This window comes from Mesoplodon densirostris, chromosome 17 (genome assembly GCF_025265405.1).
Source record: "Mesoplodon densirostris isolate mMesDen1 chromosome 17, mMesDen1 primary haplotype, whole genome shotgun sequence".
NCBI classification, from domain to species: domain Eukaryota; kingdom Metazoa; phylum Chordata; class Mammalia; order Artiodactyla; family Ziphiidae; genus Mesoplodon; species Mesoplodon densirostris.
Window position 1 is genome coordinate 16,299,334 of NC_082677.1, and position 19,469 is coordinate 16,318,802.

Below are 19,469 nucleotides of genomic sequence, written 5' to 3' on the forward strand. Positions count from 1 at the left end.
GTCTAACAAGAGTATGGAAGCCAACAGAAGGACGACCTGCTTAAAACAGGTTAGAGAGTAATGGCAAAGTACCGAATTAACCTGTTGACTGAGAACATGGCGTTTTACTGACACGACAAAGTCTAAACGTGTTCACCCGGCACACAAGGCATTTTATAACCCTGTCCGGACCTTCCTTTCTAGCCCGGATACTTGCCACTCGCTGAAAAGCAGCCGCCATGGAGTCAGAGCAAGCTGCTTGGTGTCCCATGAACACACCATGTTATTCTGATCTTCACTGTCTTTGCCCGCTGTATTCTCCCTGCTTGGAATGTCTTTCTCCACCTCCCTCAACTTCAACTCCTTATTTAAGACTTGGGTTACATATTTTCTCCTCCATGAAGCCCTTCCTGACTCTTTCCAAGCAGAGTTACTTGCTCCTACCTCTGGGCTCCCACGGAATTCCGCTCATGCCTCCCTGATAGCAAGGACCACATTTTATTCCAACGTTCTCTTCATGTCTCTGTCATTGCCCCGTGTGGTCCCAGACCCCAGGGATGACAGATTGGTCATCCCTGCATCCTCATTCCCTGATGTTATGTGGCCCGTAGACAGTACTTCACAGGCTTGCTGTTGGACACCCAGAACATTTCTTTATATACTTGCTTAGAGATAAAAGGGTTTGCTTATGAGAGAATGAACCAGATTCAACAATCCACGTGCAAAAATTAGTCCTGTTCGTTATTTGTTCACGCATTATGAAATAATCAGGGTCCTTTAACTTCCTAGCTCCTGAAGAGCAAGGTTCTGTTTTAATTCACTTTGTACCAACATGGTTTTGCACCAAGAAGTGCAGTAAAGGAATTTAAGGGGCTGATTGGATGTAACCAAAGAGATGTTGTAAATAAGCTGCAGAAGCCATGGTTGGAGACCCTGGGCTGCCAGAAGCCAAGCCAGAAGCCTTGGTTAGGTTTTTCTATAGACTCTCTACAGCTCTGATCCCCATGATTCAACCAAATCACCTTTCTCAAATAGGCTCCGCTAATGAAAATAAAGATTCCCCTTTGCATTTCCTTAAGTTAGGCATAAGTACCAGGTTCCAGAGGAACATAGCCTTGACGCCAAAATTTAGTTTTATCTTCCATTGTCCTAAGAAACTATTCCTTTTCATTTTATTAAAAAGATTTTAGAGACTTCACTTTTAAATTGTTTTTGAGTAGATAACACATTACTGTGATCCAAAATTCAAAACTATACAGTGTAGGGGACTTCCCTGGTGGCACAGTGGATAATACTCCACGCTCCCAATGCAGGGTCCCAGGTTCGATCCCTGGTCAGGGAACTAGATCCCACATGCATGCTGCAACTAACAGTTCACATGCCACAACTAAGGAGCCCATGTGCTGCAACTAAGGAGCCTGCCTACCACAAGTAAGACCCAGTGCAACCAAATAAATAAATAAATAAAAACTACACAGTGTAAAGTGTTCCCCCCTACAATGTAACCCAGCCATCAAGCTTCCCTTACCATGAGCAATCAAAGCTATCTCTTTCTCACGCATTCTTCCAGAGATATTTTATGCATGTAAGGAAACATTTTTAATTTCCTATTGCCTTTTACACAAAAGTTAAAGTAGTACACACAGTTCTGCATCTTGCTTCTTTTCACTAAATAAGATATCGTGTAGATCTTTTCATATCAGTATCTATCCTTTTTTCCTGGCTGCATAGTATTCCATTGCACGAGTGAACTATAATCTATTAGGCCAGTCTCCCATGAATGGACCTTCTTTTTTTCCCCTAATCCTTTCTATTTTATAAACAATTCAGCAGCTCTTTTAAACCTCTCTTCAAACTTCCTACCAGCCTCTGCCTCCCTTAGTCTCCAAAAATGCTGTCTTTCTTCACTCACAGACAAACCAGAGGCCATTACATAGAGATTCCATCAATTTCCTGCCTCTCGTCCACTTTGTGCTTCAAACTCCATCAATACCAAACAGCAGATAGTTCTGAGAATGTGCATGTTCTCTCTTGTTTCTTCTGTACCTTTGTATATGCCATTCCTACTCCCACCGTCATTGGTTTGCCTGGGAAACCTCTATTAACCTTTCAAATCCAAGTTTGGATATCATGCCAGAGGGAGTTAATCAGTTGCAGCTGTGTAGTATGCCTGTAGCTTGTTCCTCTCCCTCCATCGTACTTATTATGCTGGTTTGAAATTTGTTTACAAGTCTATGTTCCATAGGTCTGTGAGCACCTTGAGAGCTAATTCATATCAGGTTGCCTAGCACTTAGCATAATCTGGTAATAGAAGCTACTCAATAAATATTTGTGGAATAAATGAATAAATAACATGGGGGAGACATAAGCACCCTCTGTAATGACAAGTATTTGCAAAAGAGCAGAATGAGTCTTCAGTCTGCATAGTGTAGCAGAAACAGCATTGGACCAGAAACCAAGAGAACCAATTCTGGTCCATGGAAGCAGGAAAGTCTTTCCACATGTTCATTGCTGTATCCTCAATGCCTAGAAGAATGGCTGACTTGATTGGTGCTGAGAAAGAATGAGGCTTTGTGGTACATTTGTCTTTGAATCTGCCAAAGACACGCTTTATTTCAAATAGTTTGCAGGGAGAAAGCTAGAACCAGAGAGTCTGTAGTTTTTGGACTAAAAACAGAACATACCTAACACCCCGTCGTAGGTAAACTATCATAAGGCCAGAGAATTTATTACCAGCTTAAGTTGAACAAATTCAATCAATTGACTTTTATTACAAATATATCTTATAGATTAAATGAACACATTTCACATAGCCACAGGTTTTTCCAAGCTTAGAGGTAACATGCTTAATTTGGAAAATGAAATAAAAACCTTATAGATGATCTTGGCTCCTCCTCTGTGACACTAAAAAATAGCAATAGTGTGACAGTCAGAGACAGAACACCGAAGAATTTAAACTGAAATAAGACCTTTACCCGCCCGGCCTGTCTTCTAACAGGACTCTTTGTTCATTGCTCTCCCGCGGTCAACAGCACGCAGATATTCTTCTGCCCTCCCGTCCTTTTCTTACCAAACAGGAGTAGCACGCACATTAATGTCAATTCTCCACTAGTTCGTGAAAATAAGATTCTTTAGGGAATTCCCTGGTGGTCCAGTGGTTAGGACTCCACGCTTTCACTGTCCATCCCCGGTCGAGGAATTAAGAACCCGCCAGCCACGGGGCGTGGCCAAAAAAAAAAAAAAAGCATTGAATTAAAAAAAAGAAGATTCTTTTATCCTAATGCTTCTGATCAAACATCATGGTGACCCATAGATTGTTTTTAGACCAAGACTGAATCAAAGTTTTATATTTATGATTTTTATTTCCACAATGTTCAATAAGTATGAGTTGATTGACTGCATGAGTATTTGGCAGACAGAGTATTAATTAGCTCTGTAACCTTGGGCAAATTTCATTGAACTTTTCTGAGCCTCATTATCCTCATCTATACAATCGAGTTTGATTGATGTATTTTTCAAATTATTTTTAATAGCTTAAACCCTTTCTTCAAACAAAATCCTAGGCAGAACACAATATACAGGACAGAAAAAAAGTGGAGGTACTCTAGATAGAATAGGTTTGGGGGCCCTAAGACTCCTTGCTTCACCTCCTTCTTCCCTACCCTCACTTCAGCTCTGAGCCCCAGGGCTCTGTGAGGCACCATCTAGAAATCCTCTGGAGGGGCTTCCCTGGTGGCGCAGTGGTTGAGAGTCCGCCTGCCGATGCAGGGCACACGGGTTCGTGCCCCTGTCCGGGAAGATCCCACATGCCGCGGAGCGGCTAGGCCCGTGAGCCATGGCCACTGAGCCTGTGCATCCGGAGCCTGTGCTCCGCAACGGGAGAGGCCACAATGGTGAGAGGCCCACGTACCGCAAAAAAAAAAAAAAAAAAAAAATCCTCTGGACTAGGGAACTCCCTGGCAGTACAGTGGTTAGGACTCCATGCTTTCAATGCCAAGGGCCGGGTTCAATCCCTGGTCGGGGAACTAACATCCCACAAGCCGCCCAGTGCCGCGAAAATATAAATAAATAAATAATAAAAAATTTAAAAATAAAAATAAAAATCCTCTGGACTAGATGATTATATACATGACGTTGACTCCCAGACTGGTAAAGAAACTTACAGTCATATAGGTCCTGAGATTCCCAGCCTTAGGAATTAAACAAGATAAAGCTACACAGGCAAATAAAAATATGAATTTCTTTGCTTTGGGTCAACCAACAGCAGCTGATTATTTAATGCTAAGCAGAATTCAAAATTATATATAGTGTTGATAAATTAGCAATGAACATGCTAACAGTGAACAATGAACATGGTAACAAATTATAACAAATAACTTTCGGTAGATAAAATTTCTCAACATATTATAAAAATGAGTGGGAGTAATAAAAGGAACCCCTGGGGAGTGAAAAGGTTGAGACTCATGATGAATTCCATTTTCTTCCTTTTCATACATATAAAATGAGGCAGAGAAAGATGAAATGTCCTGCCTAAGCTCCCACAGCTTACTTAGTGGCAGAACACAGTGCTTGCCATTTCCAGCCCACTGTTCTTTTCCGACTGTGTTGGATTTCTATGTAAGGTTAGACTTCCACCTTTATGTGTCTGGGATCTGTGGTCACACAGCTACAGAATGATAGAAAGTCCTCATTATCTCAGCATTCATTATCTGAATCCCTGAAGTTTGAAGTTATGAAGGAGAGTAAAAGTCATCATAACTTAGAAACGTTTACTTATCAAATGACTACTTATAAATACCCATCCCCATTAAACAGTAACATCTATTCTCCCCTTCTAGGGTCAATTTCTTTGTCAAGTCTCGAGTGGATGACTGGATTTTTACACATATTTGACAATACAGTCCAAACACAATGGAAATCAACTACAAAGTGAAATCGCACGTCTCACATGCAATTATGAGATTGATGAAAGAAGGCCAATGAGCTTAGTCCACAGTGAAAGAGGGGAAAAGACATTGACATTGAAGAGGTAGGCAAAGGCCTTGTTTAGGATTAAGATTACGGATGGCCTTGTGGGTCTCAGTGCTTTTTGTTTTTATTCTGATTGGGATGCGGAATTGGGGGAAGCCTTTACACAAGGCAAGTGACAATCAGATTTATCTCTAAAATTTTCATTTTGAAACTGGCAAATACACTAAAATACATGATTTTGCAACTGTATTTCTGTGATTTTATCCTATAGATGCAGCTCCACATGATGAAATGACACCTGTATGAAGTTTTTCATTGTTGCATTATTTGTTCAGCAAAAGGCACCTGGTTAAATAAACGATGGTATGATAAGCAGCGGGAAAAACAAATAAGGAAGATCTCTATGTGCTAATATGAAAAGAGCTTTAGGATGTATTGGTAAGTGAAAAAAAGCAAGATACAGAACACTGTAGAATAGTCTCTAGAGTAGGCTACCTTTTATGTAATAAGGTGAGAGATATATTTGCATATGCTTGCATTTGCCTTAAAAATCCTAGAAGGATAGGGCTTCCCTGGTGGCGCAGTGGTTGAGAATCTGCCTGCCGATGCAGGGGACACAGGTTCGTGCCCCGGTCCGGGAAGATCCCACATGCCGTGGAGCGGCTGGGCCCATGAGCCATGGCCGCTGAGCCTGCGCATCTGGAGCCTGTGCTCCTCAACGGGAGAGGCCACAACAGTGAGAGGCCCGCGTACCGCAAAAAAAAAGAAAAAGAAAAGAAGAAATCAGAAGGATAAAAAAAAAAGATACCAATGGAAATAAATATCATTAGAGAGTTGGGGTGAGGGATGCAGGAGTAGGTTATAGAGTTCTCTGAGCCTATCTTTTGATAGTGTGTTGAACTTCGAACCATGTAAATGTTGTACCTAATAAAAATAAATACATTTAAAAGTCACTCTGGCTGCTCTGTGGAGAGAAGTTGTAGGGACAAAGAGTAGAAGCTGGGAGACCATTAGGAAGGTGGTGAAGTTGGTTGGGCAGGTGTAGATGGTGGCTGGCTCTGGAAGGAAGCAGTGGAGGTGGTGAGACGGAGTCAGGTTGGGGGTGCAGGACCAGGTGGACTTGCTGATGGATTGGATGTCACATGTGAGAGAAGAAAAACAAAAGAAATCAAGGCTAATTCCTAATATTTGTCTTGGGCAGCTGGAGGAGAGAACATGGAGTAGAGGTGGGGAAGGGGCAGGGAAAATGGAGAACCAAGGGTCTGTTTTGGACTCATGAAGACTGATATGTCTCTTGGATGTCCAAGTGGAAATGTCCACAACTAGAGAAGAAACATCCAAAACAATGAAGACAGCGGAGATGTTTCCAAAGATGAGTTCAACTCCCCATGAGTTTTAACTCAAGGACTGAGACACTGGGGGAAAATTAATAAAAACCTCAAGCATTTTGTTAAATATCCATCTTCATTTTCACGCTGCACAAATAAAATACAAAGGAAAAATGTCACTTGTGCCATTATAAGATTTTGTTGGAAAAAATTATGTCCAAAAATTCCAGTCAGTCATTTGACTTGTTCTTAGTTCTAAGAGTAAGCCTGTAGTTACCATTATAGTCTATATTTTGGTAAATATAAAGTAAATATACTTTCACAATTTTTTTTTTTTTGCGGTATGTGGGCCTCTCACTGTTGTGGCCTCTCCCATTGCGGAGCACAGGCTCCGGACGCGCAGGCTCAACGGCCATGGCTCACGGGCCCAGCTGCTCCGCAGCATGTGGGATCTTCCTGGACTGGGGCATGAACCCGTGTCCCCTGCATCGGCAGGCAGATTCTCAACCACTGTGCCACCAGGGAAGCCCTATTTTCACAATTTTTATTTCACTTTTCAAGATAAAACTCAAATCAAAGCTTTTTCACTATTGGGAATTCCCTGGAGGTCCAGTGCTTAGGACTTGGCACTTTCAGTGCTGGGACCCAGGTTCAATTCCTGGTCAGAGAACTAAGATCTCCAAAGCTGAGCAGTATGGCCAGTAAAAGAAAATAGAAAAACAAACAAAAAATTTTTCACTATTTATTATGAAATGTAAGCAGCCTACCCTAAGTGGCCTTTTAAAAATTATTTTTAATTAATTAATTTATTTATTTGGTTGTACCAGGTCTTAGTTGTGGCAGGTGGGCTCCTTAGTTGCAGCTTGCCAGCTCCTTAGTTGTGGCACTCGGGCTCCTTAGTTGTGGCATTCAAACTCTTAGTTTCGGCATGAATGTGGGATCTAGTTCCCTGATCAGGGATCTAACCCAGGCCCCCTGCATTTGGAGTGTGGCATCTTATCCACTGTGCCGCCTGGGAAGTCCCTAAGTGGCCTTTTTAGTCTTCCAAATAAGATAGAAAGTGACAGTGACAGAAACAGAGGGAAACAAATATAATTCAAATTTTTCTCTTGGATACTAAGTTCACTTCTTTATTAACAGAATAACTTACTACATAACCTGGATTGGTAACAGGGCAAGAGGTGGAGAGTAACAATTATTCCTACTTTACCATTCTAGAAGTCAAATAAATACTTTTTTTTTTATTTTACAAATTTAATCAGTTATACATATACATATGTTCCCATATCCCCTCCCTTTTGCGTCTCCCTCCCACCCTCCCTATCCCACCCCTCCAGGCGGTCACAAAGCACCGAGCTGATCTCCCTGTGCTATGCGGCTGCTTCCCACTAGCTATCTACCTTGCGTTTGGTAGTGTATATATGTCCATGCTGCTCTTTCACTTTGTCACAGCTTACCCTTCCCCCTCCCCATATCCTCAAGTCCATGCTCTAGTAGGTCTGTGTCTTTATTCCTGTCTTACCCATATGTTCTTCATGACATTTTTTTTTCTTAAATTCCATATATATGTGTCAGCATACAGTATTTGTCTTTCTCTTTCTGACTTACTTCACTCTGTATGACAGACTCTAGGTCCATCCACCTCATTACAAATAGCTCAATTTCATTTCTTTTTATGGCTGAGTAATATTCCATTGTATATATGTGCCACATCTTCTTTACCCATTCATCCGATGATGGACACTTAGGTTGTTTCCATCTCCGCGCTATTGTAAATAGGGCTGCTATGAACATTTTGGTACATGTCTCTTTTTGAATTATGATTTTCTCAGGGTATATGCCCAGTAGTGGGATTGCTGGGTCATATGGTAGTTCTATTTGTAGTTTTTTAAGGAACCTCCATACCGTTCTCCATAGTGGCTGTACCAATTCACATTCCCACCAGCAGTGCAAGAGTGTTCCCTTTTTTCCACACCCTCTCCAGCATTTATTGTTTCTAGATTTTTTGATGATGGCCATTCTGACTGGTGTGAGATGATATCTCATTGTAGTTTTGATTTGCATTTCTCTAATGAGTAAAGATGTTGAGCATCCTTTCATGTGTTTGTTGGCAGTCTGTATATCTTCTGTGGAGAAATGTCTATTTAGGTCTTCTGCCCATTTTTGGATTGGGTTGTTTGTTTTTTTGCTATTGAGCTGCATGAGCTGCTTATAAATTTTGGAGATTAATCCTTTGTCAGTTGCTTCATTTGCAAATATTTTCTCCCATTCTGAGGGTTATCTTTTCGTCTTGTTTATGGTTTCCTTTGCTGTGCAAAAGCTTTGAAGTTTCATTAGGTCCCATGTGTTTATTTTTGTCTTTATTTCCATTTCTCTAGGAGGTGTGTCAAAAAAGATCTTGCTGTGATTTATGTCATAGAGTGTTCTGCCTATGTTTTCCTCTAGGAGTTTGATAGTGTCTGGCCTTACATTTAGGTCTTTAATCCATTTTGAGCTTATTTTTGTGTATGGTGTTAGGGAGTGATCTAATCTCATACTTTTACATGTCCCTGTCCAGTTTTCCCAGCACCACTTATTGAAGAGACTGTCCTTTCTCCACTGTACATTCCTGCCTCCTTTATCAAAGATAAGGTGACCATATGTCCGTGGGTTTATCTCTGGGCTTTCTATCCTGTTCCATTGATCTATATTTCTGTTTTTGTGCCAGTACCATACTGTCTTGATTACTGTAGCTTTGTAGTATAGTCTGAAGTCAGGGAGCCTGATTCCTCCAGCTCCATTTTTCGTTCTCAAGATTGCTTTGGCTATTCGGGGTCTTTTGTGTTTCCATACAAATTGTGAAATTTTTTGTTCTAGTTCTGTGAAAAATGCCATTGGTAGTTTGATAGGGATTGCATTGAATCTGTAGATTGCTTTGGGTAGTAGAGTCATTTTCACAATGTTGATTCTTCCAATCCAAGAACATGGTACATCTCTCCATCTATTTGTATCATCTTTAATTTCTTTCATCAGTGTCTTAGAATTTTCTGCATACAGGTCTTTTGTCTCCTTAGGTAGGTTTATTCCTAGATATTTTATTCTTTTTGTTGCAATGGTAAATGGGAGTGTTTCCTTGATTTCACTTTCAGATTTTTCATCATTAGTATATAGGAATGCCAGAGATTTCTGTGCATTAATTTTGTATCCTGCAACTTTACCAAATTCATTGATTAGCTCTAGTAGTTTTCTGGTAGCATCTTTAGGATTCTCTATGTATAGTATCATGTCATCTGCAAACAGTGACAGCTTTACTTCTTCTTTTCCCATTTGGATTCCTTTTATTTCCTTTTCTTCTCTGATTGCTGTGGCTAAAACTTCCAAAACTATGTTGAATAAGAGTGGTGAGAGTGGGCAACCTTGTCTTGTTCCTGATCTTAGTGGAAATGGTTTCAGTTTTTCACCATTGAGGACGATGCTGGCTGTGGGTTTGTCATATATGGCCTTTATTATGTTGAGGAAAGTTCCCTCTATGCCTACTTTCTGCAGGGTTTTTATCATAAATGGGTGTTGAATTTTGTCAAAAGCTTTCTCTGCATCTATTGAGATGATCATATGGTTTTTCTCCTTCAGTTTGTTAATATGGTGTATCACGTTGATTGATTTGCCTATATTGAAGAATCCTTGCATTCCTGGAATAAACCCCACTTGATCATGGTGTATGATCCTTTTAATGTGCTGTTGGATTCTGTTTGCTAGTATTTTGTTGAGGATTTTTGCATCTATGTTCATCAGTGATATTGGCCTGTAGTTTTCTCTTTGTGACATCCTTGTCTGGTTTTGGTATCAAGGTGATGGTGGCCTCATAGAATGAGTTTGGGAGTGTTCCTCCCTCTGCTATATTTTGGAAGAGTTTCAGAAGGATAGGTGTTAGCTCTTCTCTAAATGCTTGATAGAATTCGCCTGTGAAGCCATCTGGTTCTGGGCTTTTGTTTGTTGGAAGATTTTTTATCACAGTTTCAATTTCAGTGCTTGTGATTGGTCTGTTCATATTTTCTATTTCTTCCTGATTCAGTCTTGGCAGGTTGTGCATTTCTAAGAATTTGTCCATTTCTTCCAGGTTGTCCATTTTATTGGCATAGAGTTGCTTATAATAATCTCTCATGATCTTTTGTATTTCTGCAGTGTCAGTTGTTACTTCTCCTTTTTCATTTCTAATTCTATTGATTTGAGTCTTCTCCCTTTTTTTCTTGATGAGTCTGGCTAATGGTTTATCAATTTTGTTTATCTTCTCAAAGAACCAGCTTTTAGTTTTATTGATCTTTGCTATCGTTTCCTTCATTTCTTTTTCATTTATTTCTGATCTGATCTTTATGATTTCCTTCCTTCTCCTAACTTTGGGATGTTTTTGTTCTTCTTTCTCTAATTGCTTTAGGTGCAAGGTTAGGTTGTTTATTCGAGATGTTTCCTGTTTCTTAAGGTGGGATTGTATTGCCATAAACTTCCCTCTTAGAACTGCTTTTGCTGCATCCCATAGGTTTTGGGTCGTCGTGTCTCCATTGTCATTTGTTTCTAGGTATTTTTTAATTTCCTCTTTGATTTCTTCAGTGATCACTTCATTATTAAGTAGTGTATTGTTTAGCCTCCATGTGTTTGTATGTTTTACAGCTCTTTTCCTGTAATTGATATCTAGTCTCATAGCATTGTGGTCGGAAAAGATACTTGATACAATTTCAATTTTCTTAAATTTACCAAGGCTTGATTTGTGACCCAAGATATGATCTATCCTGGAGAATGTTCCATGAGCACTTGAGAAAAATGTGTATTCTGTTGTTTTTGGATGGAATGTCCTATAAATATCAATTACGTCCATCTTGTTTAATGTATCATTTAAAGATTGTGTTTCCTTATTTATTTTCATTTTGGATGACCTGTCCATTGGTGAAAGTGGGGTGTTAAAGTCCCCTACTATGATTGTGTTACTGTCGATTTCTCCTTTTATGGCTGTTAATATTTCCCTTATGTATTGGGGTGCTCCTATGTTTGGTGCATAAATATTTACAATTGTTATATCTTCTTCTTGGATTGATCCCTTGATCATTATGTAGTGTCCTTCTTTGTCTCTTCTAGTAGTCTTTATTTTAAAGTCTATTTTTTCTGATATGAGACTTGCTACTCCAGCTTTCTTTTGATTTCCATTTGCATGGAATATCTTATTCCATCCCCTTACTTTCAGTCTGTATGTGTCTCTAGGTCTGAAGTGGGTCTCTTGTAGACAGCATATATATGGGTCTTGTTTTTGTATCCATTCAGCTAGTCTGTGTCTTTTGGTGGGAGCATTTAGTCCATTTACATTTAAGGTAATTATTGATATGTATGTTCCTATTCCCATTTTCTTAATTGTTTTGGGTTCGTTATTGTCGTTCTTTTCCTTCTGTTGTGTTTCTTGCCTAGAGAAGTTCCTTTAGCATTTGTTGTAAAGCTGGTTTGGTGGTGCTGAACTCTCTCAGCTTTTGCTTGTCTGTAAACGTTTTAATTTCTCCATCAAATCTGAATGAGATCCTTGCTGGGTAGAGTAATCTTGGTTGCAGGTTTTTCTCCTTCATCACTTTAATTATGTCCTGCCACTCCCTTCTGGCTTGTAGAGTTTCTGCTGAGAGATCAGCTGTTATCCTGATGGGGATTCCCTTGTGGTTATTTGTTGTTTTTCCCTTGCTGCTTTTAATATGATTTCTTTGTGTTTAATTTTTGACAGTTTGATTAATATGTGTCTTGGCGTATTTCTCCTTGGATTTATTCTGTATGGGACTCTCTGTGCCTCCTGGACTTGATTAACTATTTCCTTTCCCATATTAGGGAAGTTTTCAACTATAATCTCTTCAAATATTTTCTCAGTCCCTTTCTTTTTCTCTTCTTCTTCTGGAACCCCTATAATTCGAATGTTGGTGCGTTTAATGTTGTCCCAGAGGTCTCTGAGACTGTCCTCTGTTCTTTTCATTCTTTTTTCTTTATTTTGCTCTGCAGCAGTTATTTCCACTATTTTATCTTCCACCTCACTTATCCGTTCTTCTGCCTCAGTTATTCTGCTATTGATCCCATCTAGAGTATTTTTTATTTCATTTATTGTGTTTTTAATCAATGCTTGATTCATCTTTAGTTCTTCTAGGTCCTTGTTAACTGTTTCTTGCATTTTGTCTATTCTATTTCCAAGATTTTGGATCATCTTTACCATCATTATTCTGAATTCTTTTTCAGGTAGACTGCCTATTACCTCTTCATTTGTTAGGTCTGGTGGGTTTTTATCTTGCTCCTTCTCCTGCTGTGTGTTTTTCTGTCTTCTCATTTTGCTTATGTTACTGTGTTTGGGGTCTCCTTTTTGCAGGCTGCAGGTTCGTAGTTCCCGTTGTTTTTGGTGTCTGTCCCCAGTGGCTAAGGTTGGTTTAGTGGGTTGTGTAGGCTTCTTGGTGGAGGGGACTACTGCCTGTGTTCTGGTGGATGAGGCTGGATCTTGTCTTTCTGGTGGGCAGGTCCACGTCTGGTGGTGTGTTTTGGGGTGTCTGCAGACTTTTTATGATTTTAGGCCACCTCTCTGCTAATGGGTGGCGTTGTGTTCCTGTCTTGCTAGTTGTTTGGCATAGGGTGTCCCGCACTGTAGCTTGCTGGTCGTTGAGTGAAGCTGGGTGCTGGTGTTGAGATGGAGATCTCTGGAAGATTTTCGCCGTTTGATATTATGTGGAGCTGGGAGGTCTCTTGTGGACCAGTGTCCTGAAGTTGGCTCTCCCACCTCAGAGGCACAGCACTGACTCCTGGCTCCTCAATTTGGGATGATTTGTTGTCTATTCATGTATTCCACAGATGCAGGGTACATCAAGTTGATTGTGGAGCTTTAATCCACTGCTTCTGAGGCTGCTGGGAGAGGTTTCCCTTTCTCTTCTTTGTTCTCACAGCTCCTGGGTCTCAGCTTTGGATTTGGCCCCGCCTCTGCGTGTAGGTCGCCGGAGGGCGTCTGTTCTTCGCTCAGACAGGACAGGGTTAAAGGAGCAGCCTCTTCGCGGACTCTGGCTCACTCAGGCCGGGCGGGAGGGAGGGGCACGGAGTGCGGGGCGAGCCTGCAGCGGCAGAGGTCGTCGTGACGTTGCACCAGCCCGAGGCGCGCCGTGCGTTCTCTCAGGGAAGCCGCCCCTGGATCCCGGGACCCCGGCAGTGGCAGGCTGCACAGGCTCCCGGAAGGGCGGTGTGGACAGTGACCTGCGCTCGCACACAGGCTTCTTGGCGGCGGCAGCAGCAGCCCCAGCGTCCCACGCCCGTCTCTGGGCTCGGGGCTTTCAGCCGCGACTCGCGCCCGTCTCTGGAGCTCCTTTACGCGGCGCTCTTAATCCCCTCTCCTCGCGCACCAGGAAACCAAGAGGGAAGAAAAAGTCTCCTGCCTCTTCGGCAGCTCCAGAGTTTTCCCGGACTCCCTCCCGGCTAACTGTGCAGCACGAGCCCCTTCAGGCTGTGTTCACGCCGCCAGCCCCAGTCCTCTCGCTGCGCTCTGACCGAAGCCCGAGCCTCAGCTCCAGCGCCGCCCTCCCCGGCGGGGGAGCAGACAAGCCTCTCGGGCTGGTGAGTGCCGCTCAGCACCGCTCCTCTGTGCGGGAATCTCTCCGCTTTGCCCTACCCAGGTATATGGGGAGTTTCTTGCCTTTTGGGAGGTCTGGGGTCTTCTGCCAGCGTTCAGTAGGTGTTCTGTAGGAGTTGTTCCACGTGTAGCTGTATTTCTGGTGTATCTGTGGGGAGGAAGGTGATCTCCGTGTCTTACTCTTCCGCCATCTTACCCCGAAGACCCAAATAAATACTTTTTGATTAAAATTCATAACTGCTTTCTTAAGAATTCTACCTTCAACTATTAATTTGCCTCTCATGTTTTACCTGAGCAGGACAGAGTTGAGAAATGTTCCACTGTTAATATAAGTCAGGGTATTACTGTCTATAGTGTTCGCTGCAATGCCCAGTATCTTAAAAATTTCAGGCTGCCAAAACTAATTACCACTGTGGCTTAAACAACAAACATTTATCTCTCAGGTTTCTGGAGGCTGGAAGTCTGAGATCAGGGTGTCAGCATGGCCAGGTACAGGTGAGAGCTCTCTTCCTGGTTACGTTCTCACATGGCCTTTCCTTGGTTCGTTCACGCAGAGAGAGATCTCATGTGTCTCCTCCTCTTCTTATAAAGGCATTAATCCCACGATGGGGGCTTCACCCTCATGACCTAATCTAACCCTAAATACCTCCGAGATGTCCCACCTCCAAGTGCCATCCCGCTGGGAATTATGGTTTTGACCTACGAATTTGGAAAAGGGGGGACACAAACATTCAGTCCATAGCACCCAGCCTAGATCCCCCTTCAGGTTGGAGACCCCCAGGTGCTGGAAGTGTTGGCTGCTGATGGCTTTCAGCTGAGTCCTCTCAAGGACTTGCCTGAAGGAAGCAGCCTTCCTTAAGGTTAGGTCCCTTTCCAAAGGGGTGAGTGATAGGTACAAGTGGAAGAGAGTACAAAGATCCAGCCCTCTTGCCTCAATATGAGACAACTCGGATGAGCCGTCCCACCTCCTGAGCTTCCCATGAGGTCACCTGAGCCTAAACTTCTGCACCTGTCCTGTTCCCCTGGCTCCCTTATAGGTGTTGTTCCCAATAGACTTCCCACCCACAAATCTCTGTCTCAGAGTCTATTTCCTGGTGCCCAACCTAAGACACCAGGAGACCTCATTAAACCGCATATTCAAATAATAAATAACCAAATCATGCAAATTTCTCTACATTTTGTGTAAGTTAAGGCACAGCATATAAAAGGTAAATGTAGTGGAAAATCCCCAGAGTAGCGAGTGTGCTATTGGACCATCCCAGGGCTCACTTTATGCACTTTGCACATGTCATACACACATTTGTGAGAGGAAAAAACTCTCCCTTATGTCTGTTTGGTCCCATATCTTTTTGTCTGTCACACAGAGTAGTCTCTTTGCTTATTATAACTGACCTCTAAATGCGTTAGATAAGAGAACCAAGTTTTGCTCCCATTCTGCTAGAATTTATTTTTGTTTTTTAAGGATGCATAACAACAGGCAGTCCAATTTCAGTCTGAATATTCTTGGAAGAAATGAAGAGTAAATCACAAAATGAAACAGCCAGCTCGGCAGCTCTCCTTAAGAATTCCCCAGCAGGGGTTATGTGGCTGCATCTAAAAAAAACCAGGCCTTTGTTGCTGAGATGATTTATCATACACATAACAATTCCCAGATCATAGATTCTTTTTGCTAATTTGTTTCCATCATTGTAATTTATTTAGCATTGTCCTTTCAAGATCCTTTATGACCATTAGTACGATTTTTAAAATAGCATCGTGCAGGTGGGATTTCACAAAGAATGTTCAGGCACTTCTCTCCCTTTCAGGTCAGTGTTTAGTGAAGTCCAGAGGATTTTTTTTTTTCATGGAACCCATGTAGCCTAACTTATATTCAGAGATACAGTCACAAAGAGACTCTGTCTTCAGGACTCTTATTTTTTAATAGCTATTTCTCCATTTATTTCCTTTTTGATTTTTGAATTTTGTCATTCTTTGATAATCATCATTTTATTACATAATTACAGAGAAGATGGAAATGGGATAAATGAAAAAGTGCCCATAATCCTGTCACCGGAACAAACCAGAATCAACACGGGTGGTTTATTTTCTTTCAGACTTTTGCCAAAATAGTGTATATAGTAGTATTTACAATTTTTATAAAATATACTTATGCCATGTTATAATTTAACTTACCAATATGTAATAAATATTGTCCATGTCAATAAATACACCATTAAAATATTGAACAGATGCACACTATTTTATAGTATGAGCATATCATAACTTCTTTAATCAATATCCTGCTATGAAACATTTATATTATTTCCTTTTTCATTACTTTTATAAACAATGTGTAAGTGGACATCCTTGCAAATAAATCTTTGTACAAATAACTGGTTACTTCCCTAGGACAAATTCTTTTTTTGTATTTCCCTAGGACAAATTCTTAGAAGTAGGATTTCTGCATCAAAGAGTAGCTACATATTTAAGATTTTTAAAAATGCTTATTGCTAAATTGTTTCAATTTATATTCCCACCAATAGTGGCTGAGAATGCTCTTTCCCACACTCTTGTCACCCTGAGTATATAATTCTTTTTCATCTTTGCTGATCTAATGATGAAAAATAGGCTCTTGTTTTTAGTTGCATTTGTTTGATTTCTAGTGAGACTAAATTTTTTTTAAAAATGTTTATTGACCAAGTACATTGCTTCCTCTGTGAAATGTCTGTTCATGTCCTCTGAACATAAGATATTGACTTTGAATATTTATATTATTGAGTTTTAATAGCCCTGTCTATATATTTATCGTACATCTGTGTGTATTCTACATTTAGAACTACATATACTCTAACAAGTTTTCATCCGGTTTGTCTTAACTTTAAATTTAATTTTCTGGGCATAAAGATTTTTTTTTAAGTAGTCAAATGTATCAGTTTTTTTCTTTATAATTCTGCCTATATTACAATCCTGAAAAGAAAGACATTCTGTACCCAAGATTATATAAATTAACTAAGAGAAACTATTTTCTCCTAGTCATTAATGGATTCATTAGAAACTTGTTACATTTAAATCTTTAACCTACTAAACTTTTGATTATATCTGTGAGGTAGGAGTCTAACTTTATTTTTTTCCTATTGTTTAAGGCAATTATCCCAAACTTATAAAATAATCCATCCTTTCTGTTTTCAACTGAAATGCTGTCATTGATACATGCTAAATTTGTAAATAACTTTAAATCTGCTTCTGGACTTTTCATTCTGATTGGTTGTTCTGTCTGTGAGTCCTATGCCTATACTATACATTTAATCAGTATTGTTTTATAATGTGTTTTGGTATCTGATATGACCCTTATCTCCTCTGTATGTTTTTTAAAGACTATATTATCTTTAACGTTGCCTCTTCTCCTCTTTTTCAAAATGTCCATTATTCTTACATATGTATTCTTCCATATATACAGATCTTCCTCGACTTACAATGGGGTTACATCCCAATAAACCCAACATAAATTTAAAATACTGTTAAGTCAAAAGTGCATTTAACGCACCTACCCTCTGAACATCGTGGCTTAGCCTAGCCCACCTTACACGTGCTCAGAACACTTGCATTAGCCTACAGTTGGGCAAAATCATCTAATACAGAGCCTATTTTATAATAAAGTGTGGAATATAGCATTAATTTATTGACTGTTGTCCTGAGAGTAAAAACCAGAATGGTTGTCTGGGTATAGAATGGTTGTAAGTGTATTGTGATCACGAGGCTGACTGGGAGCTGCTGCTTGCTGCCCAGCATCATGAAAAAGGATCGCTAGCCTGGGAAAAGAGTAAAGTTCAAAATTCTAAGCATGGTTTCTACTGAATGCTTATTGCTTTCGCACTTTCATAAAGTCGAAAAATTGTAAGTCGAACCATCCTATGTCGGGTACAATCTATACTTAATAGAGAAGTTTTCGGTTCACAGCAAAACTAAGAGGAAGGTACAGAGAGATCCCATAAATCCCCTGCCCCCGCGCATTATCAGCATCCCCACAAGAGTGGTACTTTTGTTACAGTGGATGAACTTACATTGACTTATTTCTTCCCTATGTATTTTTATACTATACTATATATTCTTTCATATATTTTAAAATATTTATTTATTTATTTGGCTGCCCTGGGTCTTAGTTGTGGCACACGGGGTCTTTTTTAATTGCAGCATGTGGACCCTTAGTTGCAGCATGTGGGATCTAGTTCCCCGACCGGGGATTGAACCCGGGCCCCCTGCATTGGGAGCGTGGAGTCCTAGCCCTCCTAGCCACTGGACCACCAGGGAAGTCCCTCTTTCATATATTTTTATACTACTTTTGACACATCCTCCTAAAAAGAAATCCTCTGGAATACTATTAAATTTATATGTGAATTTAGGAAGAATTTACTTTTCACAATATTTCAGAATATCCGGAAACATACCCTAAACATTTATTTAGGTCTTTGATTATGACCCTAGATCAGGATTTGTAGATTCCTTACATAGGCCTAAGATATTTCATGTCAAGTTCATTCTTTTCTTTTTTTTAATGAATTTATTTATTTTATTTATTTATTTTTGGCTGTGTTGGGTCTTCGTTGCTGCGCGTGGGCTTTCTCTAGTTGAGGTGAGCAGGGGCTACTCTTTGTTGCGGTGCGCGGGCTTATTGCGGTGGCTTCTCCTGTTGCAGAGCACGGGCTCTAGGCGTGTGAGCTCAGTAGTTGTGGCTCACGGACTCTAGAGCGCAGGCTCAGTAGTTGTGGCGCACGGGCTTAGTTGCTCCGCGGCATGTGGGATCTTCCTGGACCAGGGCTCGAACCCGTGTCCCCTGCCTTGGCAGGCGGATTCTCCACCACTGTGCCACCAGGGAGGCCCGTCAAGTTCAATCTTAATGCTCTTATTGTTCAATGGGATACTTTTTCATTATACTTCCTAACTCTTACCAAGCCTATTGACAGTTTTTTAGACATATTATTCACATACTATAAAATTCATTCTTTTAAAGTGTACATTTCAGTGGTTTTTTTAGTATGCTCACAAGGTGGTGCAACTATCAACACCATCTACTTTAGAACATCTTTATTGCCCTCAAAAGAAACCCAAACCCATTAGCAATCGCTCCTATTTTCTCTTCCCCCCAGCTGTCTCTTCATTAGCTGTTTCTAATCTGTAATCTTCCTAATAAAATTTTAATTGTAAGTATAGCATTCCTGAGTTCTGTGAGGCATTCCAGTGAATTATTGGACTTAAGGAGGTCATGGAAAGCCCTGAATTTATAGCCAGTTGGTCAGAAGTATGGGTGGCCTGGGACCTCCAAAGTGGATATGACGTCTGAAGTAAGGACAGTCCTGTGGGAGTCGTGCCCTTTACCTTGTGGGGTCTGCACTAACCCTGGATGGCCAAGACTGAATCTCAGAATATCCACTTGGGGTTGAAACGCAACAAGCTTCTTTTTGTGTGCTTTTTGACCATCTGTAGACATTTGTCTCCCTTCTTGGGGTATTTGTTGCAAGACCCCCAGTGGATGCCTGAAACCTTGGATAGAACCAAACCCTATATATACTGTGTTTTTCCTGTACATACATAGTTATGATAAAGTTTCATTTACAAAT

General features: G+C 40.7%; 1 long non-coding RNA gene across 3 annotated transcripts in view; it reads left to right on the forward strand.

Annotated features, from left to right (window-relative positions):
• The window catches only part of LOC132477517 (uncharacterized), a 55,033-nt gene that overhangs the window by 14,387 nt on the left and 21,177 nt on the right, over positions 1-19,469 (forward strand). For 2 of the 3 annotated variants that reach the window (XR_009530282.1, XR_009530281.1), the window contains exons 2-3: positions 4,818-5,008; positions 5,222-5,388. This is a non-coding gene — a long non-coding RNA (uncharacterized LOC132477517). Of the gene's footprint in view, positions 1-4,817; positions 5,009-5,221; positions 5,546-19,469 lie in introns of those variants that run through there. The other variant, XR_009530280.1, reaches the window with a different exon arrangement.